At 47.7% G+C, this 15,257-nt stretch overlaps 1 long non-coding RNA gene across 1 annotated transcript; it reads right to left on the bottom strand.

The window, feature by feature from the left end:
• Positions 1 to 954: 954 nt before the first annotated feature.
• Positions 955 to 6,716, bottom strand: LOC103888602 (uncharacterized). Its single transcript, XR_653044.3, has 3 exons — positions 6,319 to 6,716; positions 4,113 to 4,235; positions 955 to 3,138 (listed from the first exon to the last, which is right to left on the bottom strand). It is a non-coding gene; the product is annotated as an uncharacterized LOC103888602 (long non-coding RNA).
• Between the last annotated feature and the right edge of the window lie 8,541 nt (positions 6,717 to 15,257).

A 15,257-nucleotide genomic window follows, 5' to 3' on the forward strand; every position in this document is an offset into this window, starting at 1 on the left:
GGAGGCTGCCTTTTATTGTCTTGCTGGACACACACGCCCTTTCCCTATGGTACATAAGCCCTGGGTCTGGGGAGTAGCAGTGTGGAGATCTATCTTCTGTCTTGCAGCTAAAATCCCAAGACCACGCTTCTGCCTGTAAGTTCTCCCCCAGTAAAACACTCTAGACCAAACTGAATTTGTTTCCCTCCTTTTCTGGTTTCCAGCTCCTTTGGCATTTGGGGGTCATTTTGGATATAAGGCCCTTTCATGGAACTGCCCCCATCTCCATTTTCTTTCTTTCTTTTTTTTTTTTTTTTGTTTGTTTGTTTGTTTGCTCTGTTTTGAGACAGGGTCTCACGCTGTCACCCAGGCTGGAGTGCAGTGGCATGATTTTGGCTCACTGCAACATCTGCCTCCTGGGTTTTGTTCAGATGGAGTCTGGCTCTGTCACCCAGGCTAGAGTGCAATGGTGCAATATTGGCTCACTGCAACCTCCACCTCCCGGTTCAAGCAATTCTCCTGCCTCAGCCTCCTGAGTAGCTGTGATTACAGGCGTATGCCACCATGCCCGGCTAATTTTTGTATTTTCGTAGGGACGGGGTTTCACCATGTTGGCCAGGCTGGTCTCAAACTCCTGATCTCAGGTGATCTGCCCGCCCCGGCCTCCCAAAGGGCTAGGATTACAGGGGTAAGCCACCGCGTCCAGCCTAAATTTTTAAAATATATATTGAGAGAACTGAAAAGAGGAAGCAGGGATATATAACAGAAACAAGGACCACCCCTCATATGGAAAGTCAATACATGACGTTTGAAGCAAGGGTTGTGAAATCGCATCACAAGCTTGTTACTTGGAACTATTGAGATAAATGCTAGAAGAAATGCCTAACAGAATTTAAAGTATTGGCCTTGGAGGTCAGGAGTCCAGGAGCTGGGAGCTGAGGAGACGCACTCGTGAGTCCATTTTTGATAAACCTCAACTGCGCCACGCATCCTTTAAATTTGAAATTTTTGAAAAGTTAAAGGTTAAAACAAATCAAAAGGGCCTTGCAGAGCTGTGTTCTCACCAGTCCCCATGGCAGCCTCTTGGCAATTCACAGATAGGGCTCCCACTACCCAGGTTAGCTCAGGCCATAAGCCCGGGTGCCTCCTCCTCCTTCTCATGTGGGAGGTTATGTAACCCATCCAAGGTCACAAAGGCAGCGGGTGTCAGTCCACAGTCACGGCTCAGGGCTTCTGCCAGAACAGGGACCTCCTCGGGGTGGGGCATGTGAGTGCCCTTGTGCTGTGACTCAACCCCGTTCCCCGTGTGACTCCACAGGGAGCTCAGAGAAAGTCAGCCCACACACACTTTCACCTGAGGACACCCCAGTGGGGCAGAGCGGGACTTCCCTGTTCCACCCCAAGCAGGACTCATGCCCCAGACTTTCTGGGGCACATTGCTACATATTTCAAAATGAGCGAATAAGTACTTTTGTGAACATGGCTAGTGGGGAAGAAAGGAGATTATTGCCCTCGTTTTGTGGATGAGAAAATTGAAGTTAAAAGAGGGTAATGGGCCGGGTGTGGTGCTCACGCCTGTAATCCTGGTGCTTTGGGAGGCAGAGGCAGGTGGATCACCTGAGCTCAGGAGTTTGAGACCAGCCTGGGCAACATGGTGAAACCCTGTCTCTACTAAAACACAAAAATTAGCTGAGCGTGGTGGCACGCACCTGTAGTCCCAGCTACTTGGGAGGCTGAGACAGGAGAATCACTTGAACCCAGGAGAGAGAGGTTGCTGTGAGCTGAGACTGCACCACTGCACTCCAGCCTGGGTGACAGAGTGAGACTCTGTCTCCAAAAAATAAAACAAAAAAGAGGATAATGATTTGTTCAGGGCACACCACTGATCCCACCCCTGATTTGGATGCAGGCCTGACTCTAGCACCTGGGTTCTTGGGTCACTGAGGTAAAGCACACTGACTCAGGTTTATAAAATGTGGGCCAAATAGCAGCTGAGTCACTGGGTTGCTGTGAAGGTCAAATGAGGTCAGGTAGATATGGGACTCTTGGGAGGGTTGTTGGTACATCACCACTAATGGTGATGATGATGTCAGAGCTGGGAGGGCTGGAGAGATGCCCCAAACCTGGGGTTCAGGTGTAGCCTGTTGAGGCTCCCTTGAGAATCTAATGAAAGCTGATGACCCTCTGTTCTGCAGGCAGCCTCAAGACAGTGTTTTGTACGTTAAGACCCTCCTAGGTGCTCTAACATCTTCCATTTCCACAGATGATAAAATTAAGCCTCTGGCTGATATTTCCTTGGATCTGTTTCCCAGCTCAGGAAGGTGTTCTTGAATTCTGAAGCAGACATCTGGAGCCTGCGACTGAGCAGCTTCCCTGATAGGAAAGGGGAAAGATCTCTAGTTACCTTCCAGGAAGATGAGAGAAGGTGCCTGTCTCCTCCACGACCTAACTGTACACAGCAGGATGCAATTACCTCTAGAACCACTGAGGAAGCAGACAGTAAACTGGACATCCATCTGTCCCAAGGCACAAAAATATTTGCAGGCACCTCCCCTGTCCAGATTCAGACTAGGCCCCTCCACCACACCAGTCCCCACAGCTGGATGGAAGCCTAGAGGTTAGGAAGGAGGAGCGCTGGTTGCTTTCAACACTTCAATGGTGAAACCATGCAGAGAAGCACTTCTCATGTTAATCCATCTCACACACATTCCAAGAGCACCTACTATGTGTAAGGCACACAGTGGGACAAGCAGATGAACAAACAGAATCTCTATGGGAAGTGGTGAGTGATATTCTAGCAGTTTTCATACAGTGCTGCGGGACAGAAAACACACTCTAGCTGGGGGAACTGACCAGGAAGGAACACTGGGGCTTGTTGAAACACATGATATTGGAAGTGACTATATCAAGGTGCCCCAAAGTGAACTCATGACTTTTACAACCAACCTGACCTTTCACCGCCCAGTGAAAGTTGCCATCATCTGATTCAGTCACATGTCACACTTCCCACACTCTCACTCCCCATACACATCTCGGGTCTTGCTGACTTTTCCTCCTCTATGTCTCTGCTGTCCACTTCTCTCCATCTTTAACATCTACTTCAGCAGCTTCTCCTTTCGTCCGCCCTCCAATCCAACTTCCAGTCTGAAATAACCTCATCTAAGAACAGATGTGATCATGGTTAATCCCTTTTGAAAATCTTTCAATGGGCCGGGCACGGTGACTCATGCCTGTAATCCCAGCACTTTTGGAGGACGAGGCGGGCAGATCACCTGAGGTCAGGAATTCAAGACCAGCCTGGCCAACATGGTGAAACCCCGTCCCTACAAAAATACAAAAATTAGCTGGGTGTGTTGGCATGCACTTGTAATCCCAGCTACTCAGGAGGCTGAGGCAGGAGAATCACTTGAGCCCAGGAGGCGGAGGTTGCAGTGAGCCGAGACCATGCCATTGCAATCCAGCCTGGGAGAGTGAGACTCCGTCTCAAAAAACAAACAAACAAACAAACAACAAAAAATATATGTGTATTTCAATGGTACTTCTATTGTTATCTATTTTTTTGTTTGTTTGTTTGTTTTTTTGTCTGAGACAGAGTCTCGCTCTGTCACCAGGCTAGAGTGCAGTGGTGCCATCTCGGCTCACTGCAAGCTCCGCCTCCTGGGTTCAAGCAATTCTCTTGTCTCAGCCTCCCAAGTAGCTGGGACTACAGGCGTGTGCCACCATGCCTGGCTAATTTTTTTTTTTTTTCATTTTGAGTAGAGACGGGGTATCACCATGTTAGCCAGGATGGTCTCGATCTCCTGACCTCGTGATCTGCCAGCCCTGGCCTCCCAAAGTGCTGGGACTACAGGCGTGAGCCACTGCGCCCAGCCTGTTATCTGTTTTAACAAGTCCCAGTCTTCCTTCCAGGTCTGGTTCAAATGGAACTTCTCCCCATTTCCCCAGTAGGGTATGTTCTCTCTCCTGCAGTATTTCATGAGAACATCAAGAACAGGGCTTAGGAGGCCCCGCTTAGTCTGGCCCAGACCTTTTTTCTGCCTCATCTTGCATCGTAGCCCTCCTCATTATCCACCCCTCCGCAGAGCTGCTCTGCTTGTAATAAGTCATATTACCTAGGCTCACTCTCATCTCACCTCTTTGCATACGTTCTTCCCCATCTCCGGCCAAGTCCATTTTTCTTCCCCTCTTTACCTGAATGATTCCTTTCATTATTTTTTTTGGCTGCCCAGACACTCATTCGTAAGAGGTGCTAAAACCTGAGAAAATGAAGTGTTGGAAGGATTGTTTGATAAGCTGCTTGGAATGTCAGTGAGTTCTCTAAGGGGCATGCCTCAATCATAATGGCTGGGAGTTGATTGCCTTCCTAGAAGATTGCGTCTGGGTAAATATTAGGCTCTTGCTTTGCTAGTAATTAGGGTGAGCAAATGTGGGCCACAGCTGAATTGTTTAGGACAGGAAAGAGAAGCCAAGGACTGTCAAAAGAAACCTTCCTTTTTCTAAACCTTCCTCCACATAATGTTGTTCCTCCCCCAAATAAATGTTAAACTAGTTTTAGTTGAAATTGAGAGCAAAACCCACAAACAATAAAAAGGAAGTCAGGAGAGGCAGAAAAAAATGAACAGAACAGAAGAATGTGTCATTAAGAGTTAAATATCATCAGAAAAAGAAGAGGTGTGCATAAAACAAGAACACTATGCTATGGAAAAGCAACAATCAGAGAACAAGAAACAGCTCTTAGAAATTAAAAATGTAGGCCGGGCCCAGTGGCTCACGCCTGTAATCCCAGCACTTTGGGACGCCAAGGCAGGTGGATCACCTGAGACCAGAAGTTCAAGACCAGCCTGGACAACATGGTGAAACTGGTCTCTACTAAAAATACAAAAAATTAGTTGGGCCTGGTGGTGGGCACCTGTAATCTCAGCTACTGAGGCAGAAGAATCGCTTGAACTTGGGAAGCCGAGGTTGCAGTGAGCTGAGATCATACTATTGCATTCTAGCCTGGGTAACAAGAGCGAAACTCTGTCTCAAAAAGAATTAAAAAAAAAAATAAAAGAATAAAAATGTAATAGCTATTTGGTCAGGATAGGGTCAATGCTGTAACAAACCATCACAATCTCAGTGGGTTGTGACTATGAAAGCTCGTTTCTTGTTCCCATCACAGTCCCGTTCTTCCCCAAGTCACAGGAAGGAATTAGCTCCATGTAGTCATTCAGGGACCCAGGCAACTTCCTTCATGAGGTCTTGCCACCTCCTAGGATATTGAAGTACACTGCTTCTAGCCAGCAGATGAAAGAGAGCAGGAGAAGAAAAGAAGATACAGAAAGAAAATAAAAGTTACTGGGCACCATTGGGGAAGTTGGGGCACCAACTTATTTCTCTAAAAATTGTTAATTAAAGGAAAATAATTAAGCATTTTTTATGCCTAACTGCATTTTCTGGTAATTAAATAGCCAAAATGAATGAAGGAAAGCTCTTCTATGCAGAAGAATTTCAGCTACTACATGAAGAAAAAATTAGAAAATTATTATTTTTTAAGCCCCTAAGAAAATAACGGATTCAAGCAATGGTTTTCAATGGATGCCAAAATCACTCAGTGAAAGGTTGATGGAGAACTTTTCAGGGAAGCGTAAGGTTGCCATTGCCTGAACCTTCTTAGCATCATTAAAAGCAAGACCATCAGACATCATATGCCTCCAGGTGTAATGCACTGGAGACTTACAAGGTACCCCACGAAGTATAAAGAAGCAAGTGACTGTATCCCTAGTGTAAAAACTCTACATGAGAATTGACCCAGTTTCTTCAGGAAGTCAATAGCACTGAGAGCAAATATAGGAAGAGGAATTAATTTATGTTAAAAGAGAGTTAGAGGCTGGGCACAGTGGCTCATGCCTGTAATCCCAGCACTTTGGGAGGCTAAGGCAGCCAGATTACTTGAGGTCAGGAGTTTGAGACCAGCCTGGCCAACATGGTGAAACCCTATCTCTATTAAAAATACAAAAATTAGCCGGGTGTGGTGGCTCACACCTGTAGTCCCAGCTACTCAGGAGACTAAGGCACGAGAATCAGTTTAACTGGGGAGATGGAGGTTGCAGTGAGCCAAGATCACACCACTGCACTCCAGTCTGGGTGACAGAGCGAGACTCCATCTCAAATAATAATAATAATTTTTTAAAAGTCAACTAATAAGGTGATGAGTCTGGAAAGGATGGCAAGAAAGCACACTTCATAAATATGAAGGAAAATGAAGAAACCACTTGTAGTATTAGGGTTCTCTAAACGGACAGAACTAATAGGATATATATATCTCTATAAAGGGGAGTTTATTAAGTATTAACTTACATAATCACAAGCTCCCACAATAGGCTATCTGCAAGCTTGAGGAGCAAGGAGAGCCAGTCCGAGTCTCAAAACTGAAGAACTTGGAGTCTGATGTTCAAGGGCAGGAAGCATCCAGCACAGGAGAAAGATGTAGGCTGGGAGGTTAGGCCAGTCTTGCCTTTTCACGTTTTTCTTCCTGCTGTATATTCACTGGCAGCTGATTAGATGGAGCCCACCAGATTAAGGGTGGGTCTACCTTACCCAGCCCACTGACCCAAATGTTAATCTCCTTTGGCAACATCCTCACAGACCCAGGATCAATACTTTGCATCTTTAATCCAATCAAGTTGACACTCAGTATTAACCATGATAAGTCCATCCCTTGTCAACCTGAACCCATACACATCTCCTGAGATCATACGTAATCTTCAAATAAAGACAATAATAAGGTCATAATTATGCCTAAAATAATACAACTATCCTTGGTACAACTGGAAACCCACCAATCCCCAACGCAAATATTATTACATAAAGTTAATAATACTTAAATGTTGATATGAAGTCAGTAAATCTTATGTCACATGATAAAGAAAAAGGAAATAAAATGGATATATTTTCTTAGTACAAGTGTATACATGCACAAACATGTTTTTAGCCAAAGAAGGAGGAAATACTCATGATAGTTACAGTCCTCATTTCTGCAGCTGGTCACATGGTCATACGTCGTATTGATGACTACCTTCTTCTACTACCCATTCTGTATTCCCTTTGCCTTCAGCAAGCACCTCAGCAGGTTGTGGTTTTTTTCCTGGAGTGACCCAAACCTTCATTCTTGAGGGATCTGGGCTATTTGTAGTCCTGCCTGGATTGGGCTATTGTAGTTTCCCATTGACCTTAATCAAAGGGCATGGTAATACTAAGAGATGCTCTAAAGGATGTCCTGTATTCCATGCATACTCTTCCTTACCTCTGTTATGGAGTAGTAGACTGATTTCATCTTGATAGTTCACCTTCCCACTCCATCTCCCTTCTGGCTCCCCCATCTGCTGAGAGCTACTTCCACTCAATAAAAACTTGCACTCAGTCTCTAAGCCCACATGTGATCTGATTCTTCTGGTACACCAAGGCAAAAACCCTGGGATACAGAAAGCCCTTTGTCCTTGTGATAAGGCAGAGGGTCTAATCGAGCTGATTAACACAAGCTGCCTATAGATGGCAAAACTAAAAGAGTGCTCTGTAACACACACCCATGGGGCTTCAGGAGCTGTAAGCATTCACCCCTAGACGCTGCTGTGGGGTTGAAGCCCCACAACCTGCCTATCTGCATGCTCCCCCTAGAGGTTTGAGCAGCAGGATACCAAAGAAGCGAGCCACACCCCCATTGCAGGCCCTGCTGATAAGGGAACTTTTCCCATTTCACTTGTGCTGTGATTCAGTTCCCTGGGTGACTCCACAGGGAGGCTGGAGGAAGAGAGTTCTCCCAGAGGGACCATCCCACACCCACTTCCACCTAAGAACACCCCGAGTGGGGCAGAGCAGGCCCTCCCTGCTCCACCCCAAGCAGGGCTTGTGACCTGGCTTTTCTGGGGTGTGCTCCTGCATACTTCAAGCTCAGCCAACGTGAGATACTCTAACTCGGGTGTAGGGTCAGGTGGGGAGAAATGAATGAGACCGGATCGAGCCAACTCAAGCCTATGCACCGAGTTAAGGGCGTACACACTCACTGGGCAATGGGGCAGGGTATTATTGTCCCCATTTTATGGATGAGGATATTAAAGTTCAAAAGTTTAGATGGCTTGCCCATGGTCTCACAACTGCTGTGGAGTGTGGTAGTGAAGTTCATGGACTCCGCAACCAGACTGCCAACCTTTGAACCTGTTCTGCTGCTGATCTGGGCAAGTACTTGACCTTTCTTTGCTTCCATTTTCCTCCGCCAAATGGTGAGGCGAACACATGCTACTTCGTAGGGTTGTTATGAGGACTGAATAAGCCAATACACATGGAAGGCTGAGGATAACTTTTCCTTTGCAGTCACAACTATGCTGTTTGGTATAAGAGGCCTACCTTTCGGCCTATTTTGGCTTTCAGTACACCTACCTCACTCACTAAGTTTAATATTTCTAGCTTTTGATTTAGAGCAAGAGATGTGTGACGTCTTCACTTAAACATGTAGAGACCATTTTAGGGTTATTGATTGGCCTAATTTTAATATTATTGCGTCTCAGGGAATAGAGAGGCCTGAGGAGAAGGAGAGAGGAGTCGGGGAACCACTGATTGATGTAGTAGTTAGAACACATGCAATATTTCTTAAGTTCTCTGTCTTATATGGGTGCAATTTGTGGCACCCCAAAACAATTACAATAGAAACATCAAAGATGAGTGATCACAGATCACCATAACAGATACAATAGTAATGAAAAAGTTTGGGCCAGGTGTGGTAGTGCACGCCTGTAATCCCAGCACTTTGGGAGGCTGAAATGGGCGGATCACTTGAGGTCAGGAGTTCGAGACCAGCCTGGCCAACATGGCGAAACCCCATCTCTAATAAAAATACAAAAAAAAAAAAAAATTGCCCGGGCATGGTGCCTTGCACCTGTTATCCCAGCTACTTGGGAGGCAAAGACATGAGAATCAGCTGAACCTGGGCAGAAGTTGCGGTGAGCCAAGATTGCACCACTGTACTCCAGCCTGGGTAACAAACCTAGACACTGAAAGGAAAGGAAAGGAAAGGAAAGGAAAGGAAAGGAAAGGAAAGGAAAGGAGGAAGCAAGGAAAAGAAGAAATAGAAAGAAAGAAGGAAAGAAAGAAAGAAAGAAAGGAAGGAAGAAAGAAAGAAAGAAAAGAGTGAGCTTGAAATATTGTAAGAATTACCAAAACATGACACAGAGACACAAAGTGAGCACATGCTTTAGGAAAAAAGGTGTCAGTACACTTGCTCAACATGGGGTTGCCACAAACTTTTGCCACAAACATTCAATTTGTAAAACAAAACAAAACAAAACAAAAACACAAAAAATATCTGCAGGTGCAACAAAGCAAGTGCAATAAAATGAGGGTCGCCTCTACTGTAAATTGCTTTTGTAAAGATGCACAGCTCTACCAAGTGCCACCAACAATGAGCATAGCTTTCCTTCCTCCACTCCTGATCCTGAACACCCCTGCCCAAGGGTTCTTCTTTTTTGCCACTGTGATGAGCAACCAGCTCAAGCCAGCCCAAGTCAGCTCAAATGGCAAAAACTGGTCCAAACTCGCCAAGACCTTTCTTGGCCTCCGAGTCCGTGCTGTATTGGATCCAACCAGATAAAACCAGCTCAAACGGGCCCAAACCCAATCAGCCATGTCAGTCCAAGCTTACATATTCTTCCAACCTTTCCAACTTTTGTCCAAATCTCCTCCTGGCTTCCTGAGAGCCACCACTTGAACAAAAGCACACACTCCCCACAGTACGCAATGTCACTCAGGCCCTGGGCAGCCTAACTCACATGGGCTCTATTCAACACATGCTGCAGTGTCAAAAATCTACTAAAAGATATAGTTGGGTTGTTTTGTTTTGGTTTGGTTTTGCCTTAGCCAAGGTTTTTTTGTTTTTTTGTTTGTTTGTTTTGATTGCACTTTGAACTTGCACTTTTTTATTTTGATTTGCACTTCACTCTGAACAGACTAAAGAAGAAATTTCTTGGTAGGAAAGTGAGGGATCTCAGAGAAAGCAGGCAAAGAATTCAGCCTCAGGAAAGACAGGAAACCAGGAACTGGAAAGCCATCAGGAGTTTCAGGGACACTTCTCTCATTCATGTCTCCATCCTGAAGTGGAAACCGAGGCCCAGGCAGGAGAGCAGCTTGTTCAAGGCCAACAGCCCTTTATGAGCAGAGCCTTGTCAGGGGCATTGGGGCCCTCACTGCGGGGGCCTGGAGATCGGAGGCGGATGCTGGCTGGCTCAGTCTGTGACCAGGGACCTGACTCACCAGGAAGCCCCTAGGTGCCCACTGGCTCCACCACAGGCCCACAGTGACCTGGCCATCCTCCTCAGGACCCTGGAGCCCTGAGAGGTTGTGTGGGATCAGAAGCTATACAGATTAGGGGCTCTCTTTATGATTTAAGGGACAGAATGCAAAATTATTAAAACAGAATTGCTGAGCCCATCCCTGGGTCTTGAAAGGGGCTGGAGAAGAATGAAGATCACTGGGGGTTCAGCCGCATTTGCTTCATGATGAATCTGCCTCTGTCAGAAGCAGCTAGAGGCAAAGCCCGAAGAAGAAGCCCTTGGCAGAGCCGCAAGAGCGACACCGCATTCCTTGCACACTGCTGCCCCATGAAGGCCCAGAGGGCCTTGCTGAGGTCTGAGAGGGGCTGGCCACCAAGGGAACGAGAGACTTGTTGTCAGACAGTCCTCTACTGTCACCAGCTGTGTGATAACAAGCACATCAGTTCAGTTCTGTGAGCCTCTCTTTCGGAAGTGATCATAAAAGCATCCCCTTCCACCTCACAGGTGCTGAGAATGTAAGAGAAGAAGGTCAGCTCTCTCTCTGCTGGTGGGACAAAGGGCCCAGTGGTGGCCTGCAGGCTCAGGGGTGTCTGCTCCCTCTGCCTGGCCTCTATCTGCTCCTGGCACCTGTTCCCATCTCAGAGCGGGGTTGGGGCCAAGCCCTGGGGCCTTGAATGGCAGCGGGAGGCAGACAGAGTCCTGGGCAGAAGGGGGCAGGTCCCCAGTAAGACCCCATTTTCAGGTCAGGGAAGGCCTGAAGGCTGCGGGCCAGGCTGCCAGTCCCACGGACTGGAGTGGGGACTCATAGTGCCTCTTCCAGCCCACCCATGGCTGCCCATGGACCAATTGGCACAGACTTCCTCCCCCATAAAAGGTCCATAAAAGCCCTAGGCTCAGCCAGAGCAGATCAGAGGATGGCCAGAGGATGAGGAGGGCAGAGAGACGATGGCACAACCAGCTGCAGAGAGGAGTACTCTCTGCTGATAGCTGGAGATGATGGGATGACTAGCTGCAGAAAGGAGCTACCTTCTCCACTGAGAGCTACAGAGACAACCTGCTGGCAGGGAGGAGCCACCCTCTCCAAGGCCTCCTCTCCACTGAGAACTGAACACTGGACAGATGACCTGCCTGCAGAGAGGAGCTACACACTGCCAGTCTCTGAGCTGTTGTAACACTAAATAAAACTCTTCTTCATCTTGTTCACTCTTCACTTGTCTGCATACCTCATTCTTCCTGGACACAGGACAAGAACTTGGGCAAAGATGCTGTGGCCACAGATGTTTCCAGCCAAAAAATCGACACCCCAAAGATCCCGTAACACTAGGGCACTTGGACTTTATCCCGCACGTATGGGCTGCCACGAATGGAATTACACAGTGGGAAGCAGGCTCAGGAGAACACGTTGGAAGGGGCTCTGTGGTGGCCAAGTATGGTAGCAAATGCCTGTAATCCCAGCACTTTGGGAGGCCAAGGCAGGCGGATCACCTGAGGTCAGGAGTTCGAGACTAGCCTGGCTAACATGGTGAAACCCTGTCTCTACTAAAAATACAAAAATTAGCCAGGCATGGTAGTGCATGCCTATAGTCCTTGCTACTCAGGAGGCTGAGGCATGAGAATCACTTGAACCCAGGAGGCAGAGGTTGCAGTGAGCCAAGATCATGACATTGCACTCCAGCCTGGGGGATACAGCGAGACTGTCTCCAAAAAAAAGAAAAAAGAAGGAGCTCTGTGGGGTCATGTGGTCAATGGATTAGAGAAAATGAGACCACAGCAGGGAGGCACCAGGCTGTTATGCTGCCTCTGGAGAGAACTAGTGAGGGGCTGGAACCTGACAGTGACCTGGGAGAGAGGGAAGAAGGGAGGGGCTGGGTGCATGAGACATTCTGGGGGTAGAACAGGAGGGATTTCAAAAAAAAAAAAAAGCTGTTGGCACACAGTAGGCTTTCTCTACCACCTCCAGTGTGAATGACTTGGTGGCCCATTGATGAGGGAGGTGATGGAGAAGTTCAAAATGGAGGACAAAGCCCAGATTTCTAGCTGAGGAGTGAGGTACACTCTGGCTAAGCAAAGCAGCTCTTCCACTAGATGGGGGCCCACAGGGGGCTCCCTTTGGCTTGTGTTGAATCTGAGTGATGTGTGGTACATCCTTGGGTTGGTGGTCAAGAGGCTGTGAGATTTTCAGGTCTGGAGTATGGGAGAGAGGTCACAGCTGGAGAGAGAGAACCTGGGAACCACCAGCAGAGGTGAATCCTGGTGCTATGGAAAGTAGACACAGATGACCCCAGGCTGAGAAGTGAGATCCAGCCTCAAGACTTGGAGGCCATAAGGGCCAAAGGGTGAACTGCGACAGGGGGTTGGAGGTTGAAGTCAAATCATGCCTCCACAAAATTTGTGTCCACTGGACAACTGGTGTCCCTATAAGAAGACGAGAGGTCACAGAGACAAAGAGAAAAACGTTGTGAGGCAGAGACTAGAGTTATGCTGCCAGAAGCCAGAAAAGGCCTGTGGCTACTGGAAGATGCAAGAGGCAAGGAAACATTCTTCCCTGGAGCCTTCAGAGGGAGAGTGACCTTGCCAACCCTTGGCTTCAGGCTTCTAACCTCCAAAACCATGACAGAATACATTTCTGTCATTTTTATTTTATTTTATTTTATTTTTAAAAATAAGACAGGGTCTTTCTATGTTGCCTAGGCTGGTCTTAAACTCCTGGGCTCACATGATCCTCCTGTTGGATACAATGAGTTCAAAATTTCTCTTCAAAGAATCAGTATGTCAATATGTTCAGTCTTTGTCCTCCATTTTAAAGTTTAACTTCCCCGTAGTTTCAGTAAACAACATTTCCCCCCAGTTTTAATCAGCAGTTCACATCTGTTCCCCTGGTTACCTGCTCTGCATCCTGACTCATCCCAGTCACCTGCTTTGACCTGAATCACCCCTGGTCACCTGCTCTGACCTAAGTCGCCTTTAGTTACCTGTTCCTAACTGTCCTTCCCACCAAACTACTCACCCCACCACTGGTTGGTTAGACCTGGAGACCTGTGACTTACATACTCAGACTCACTCACCCTCTCCCACCCCCCAGGGGCAAAGAAAACTCACTGGAATGTCTTCCATCTGGATAGAGTTCACATTTCCCAAAGCCTGCTCACACCCCTAAGTATCGTACCCATAATCCGTGCTTCTTACATCCTGAGTGTTTGGGCATAACCAAGACCATTTTGCAGGCGGGAAATTTGATGTTCTGGGATGCCCTCATGAGATGCACCTGATTGGATGGGCTGTTGAGCTCCTCTAACTTCTCTGAGTGGCCTCTGTTACCCCAATCTGCTCTTTGCTTCCCACGTGTCAGGGGAAATTCCTCTTCATCTCCAGGGACTCTGGGATCCCTGAGGACCTGGCTGAGTTGAGTGGTAGCAGAGAGGGTGGGAGAAGCCCTGCTGAAGGGAGGGGAGACACCTTCCTTGGCTGAGCTGGAAGCTGAGAAATCAATGGCTGTACCCTCTATAGCTGCAGGAATGTGGCCTTGGAGTATGACGAGCATCCTCCCTTCTCTCCCCTCCCTCCCCAACCAACTGGTTTACCTGAAACTCAGGAGCTTCCTAGGACTCAGGATTTACAGTGCTAGCACCAGGAATGTTCCAGACAAATCCAGGCAAACTGGTCACCTCATGTCCCCAGGCTCTGCAATCTCTGTTTCTCATCTCCAATCCTGGCCACTCACTGTTCTCTGAGCAGAGGCTCATTCCCATGCCTGAGCCAAGTTGTTCCCACACCTGAGCCACGCTTCCTACCCGCTTTTACCTGCTGATTCTGCTCTGCCTCCAGGTCCCACCATTCTCCCTCCAAGAAGCCACCCACTCCTCCGAATCGATGGCTTCCACCTGAACTGTCCTCAAAGTATGTCCCATGTTCCTCCCTGTGCTGCAGCCAGCTGCGCCTGCCTTTAGCTTTCCACAGGCCTCAGGACTTCTTGAAGACTGGATCTGTGCCTGCCTCAGCTGTCCCCCTAGCACTGGGCACACATCCTGGCTTGGCCTGAGTGGCATACCCTACCAACACTCTATGAAAAGACCCAGGATGCATGGTGGGGTCTCTGTGGACATCTAGACTCCAGGAGGAGAGCCAGCAAGAACAGGGTGGCCGAAGGAAAAGCTGGCCCTAAATGATACATTCATCCCTCTCTTAATCCCAACAACACTACGGGGAAGTTATCATTCTTACCACCATTTTACAAGGAAAACTAGAGTTCAACTAAGTTAGTTAATCTGCCCAAGTTCAAAGCTAGTAGCAGTGGTGCCTAAATTTGAGCCCAGTTCTCCCTTATTCCCGTGACATGCTCTTAACCACTATGATATGTTGATGCATTTTATAGAAACCCTTTCTGGGACAAGGCAAGGACATGAGTAAATAAAAAGTGGGGAGGAGCGGCAGGATGAATTTGAGGATGTAAACTGACACCAGTTAGGTATGAATTGAGCAGGTGTGTGGGCTGCATTATTTAACATAAAAGATCAATAGCCCAATTTTGTAGTCACTCTGAGAAGAAGTAGCTTCTAATGCATCCCCTTCAACCACCGCTCAAGAGAGTGGGAAAGGAGGGATGCAGAGGCAAACGACAAGGAGGGTGGGCAGGGCAGGCCGCTGCTGAGAAAAGTCAGTGTAAGACCTGACCGAAGACACAGGCATGCGGTGGCTCACACCTGTAATGCCAGCACTTTGGGAGGTTGAGGCGGGTGGATTGCTTGAGCTCAGAAGTTGGGGACCAACCTGGGCAACATGGCAAAACTCCATCTCTACCAAAAATATAAAAATTAGCCAGGTGTGGTGGTACAAACCTATAGTCCCAGCTATTCAGGAGGCTGAGGTGGGAGGATCACCTGAGCCCTGAGAGGTCGAGGCTGCAGTGACCCAAGATCATGCCACAGCACTCCAGCCTGGGCGACAGAGTAAGACTCTGTCTCAAAAAGAAAGGAAAGA

This window comes from Pongo abelii, chromosome 1, assembly GCF_028885655.2.
Source record: "Pongo abelii isolate AG06213 chromosome 1, NHGRI_mPonAbe1-v2.0_pri, whole genome shotgun sequence".
Lineage (NCBI taxonomy): Eukaryota > Metazoa > Chordata > Mammalia > Primates > Hominidae > Pongo > Pongo abelii.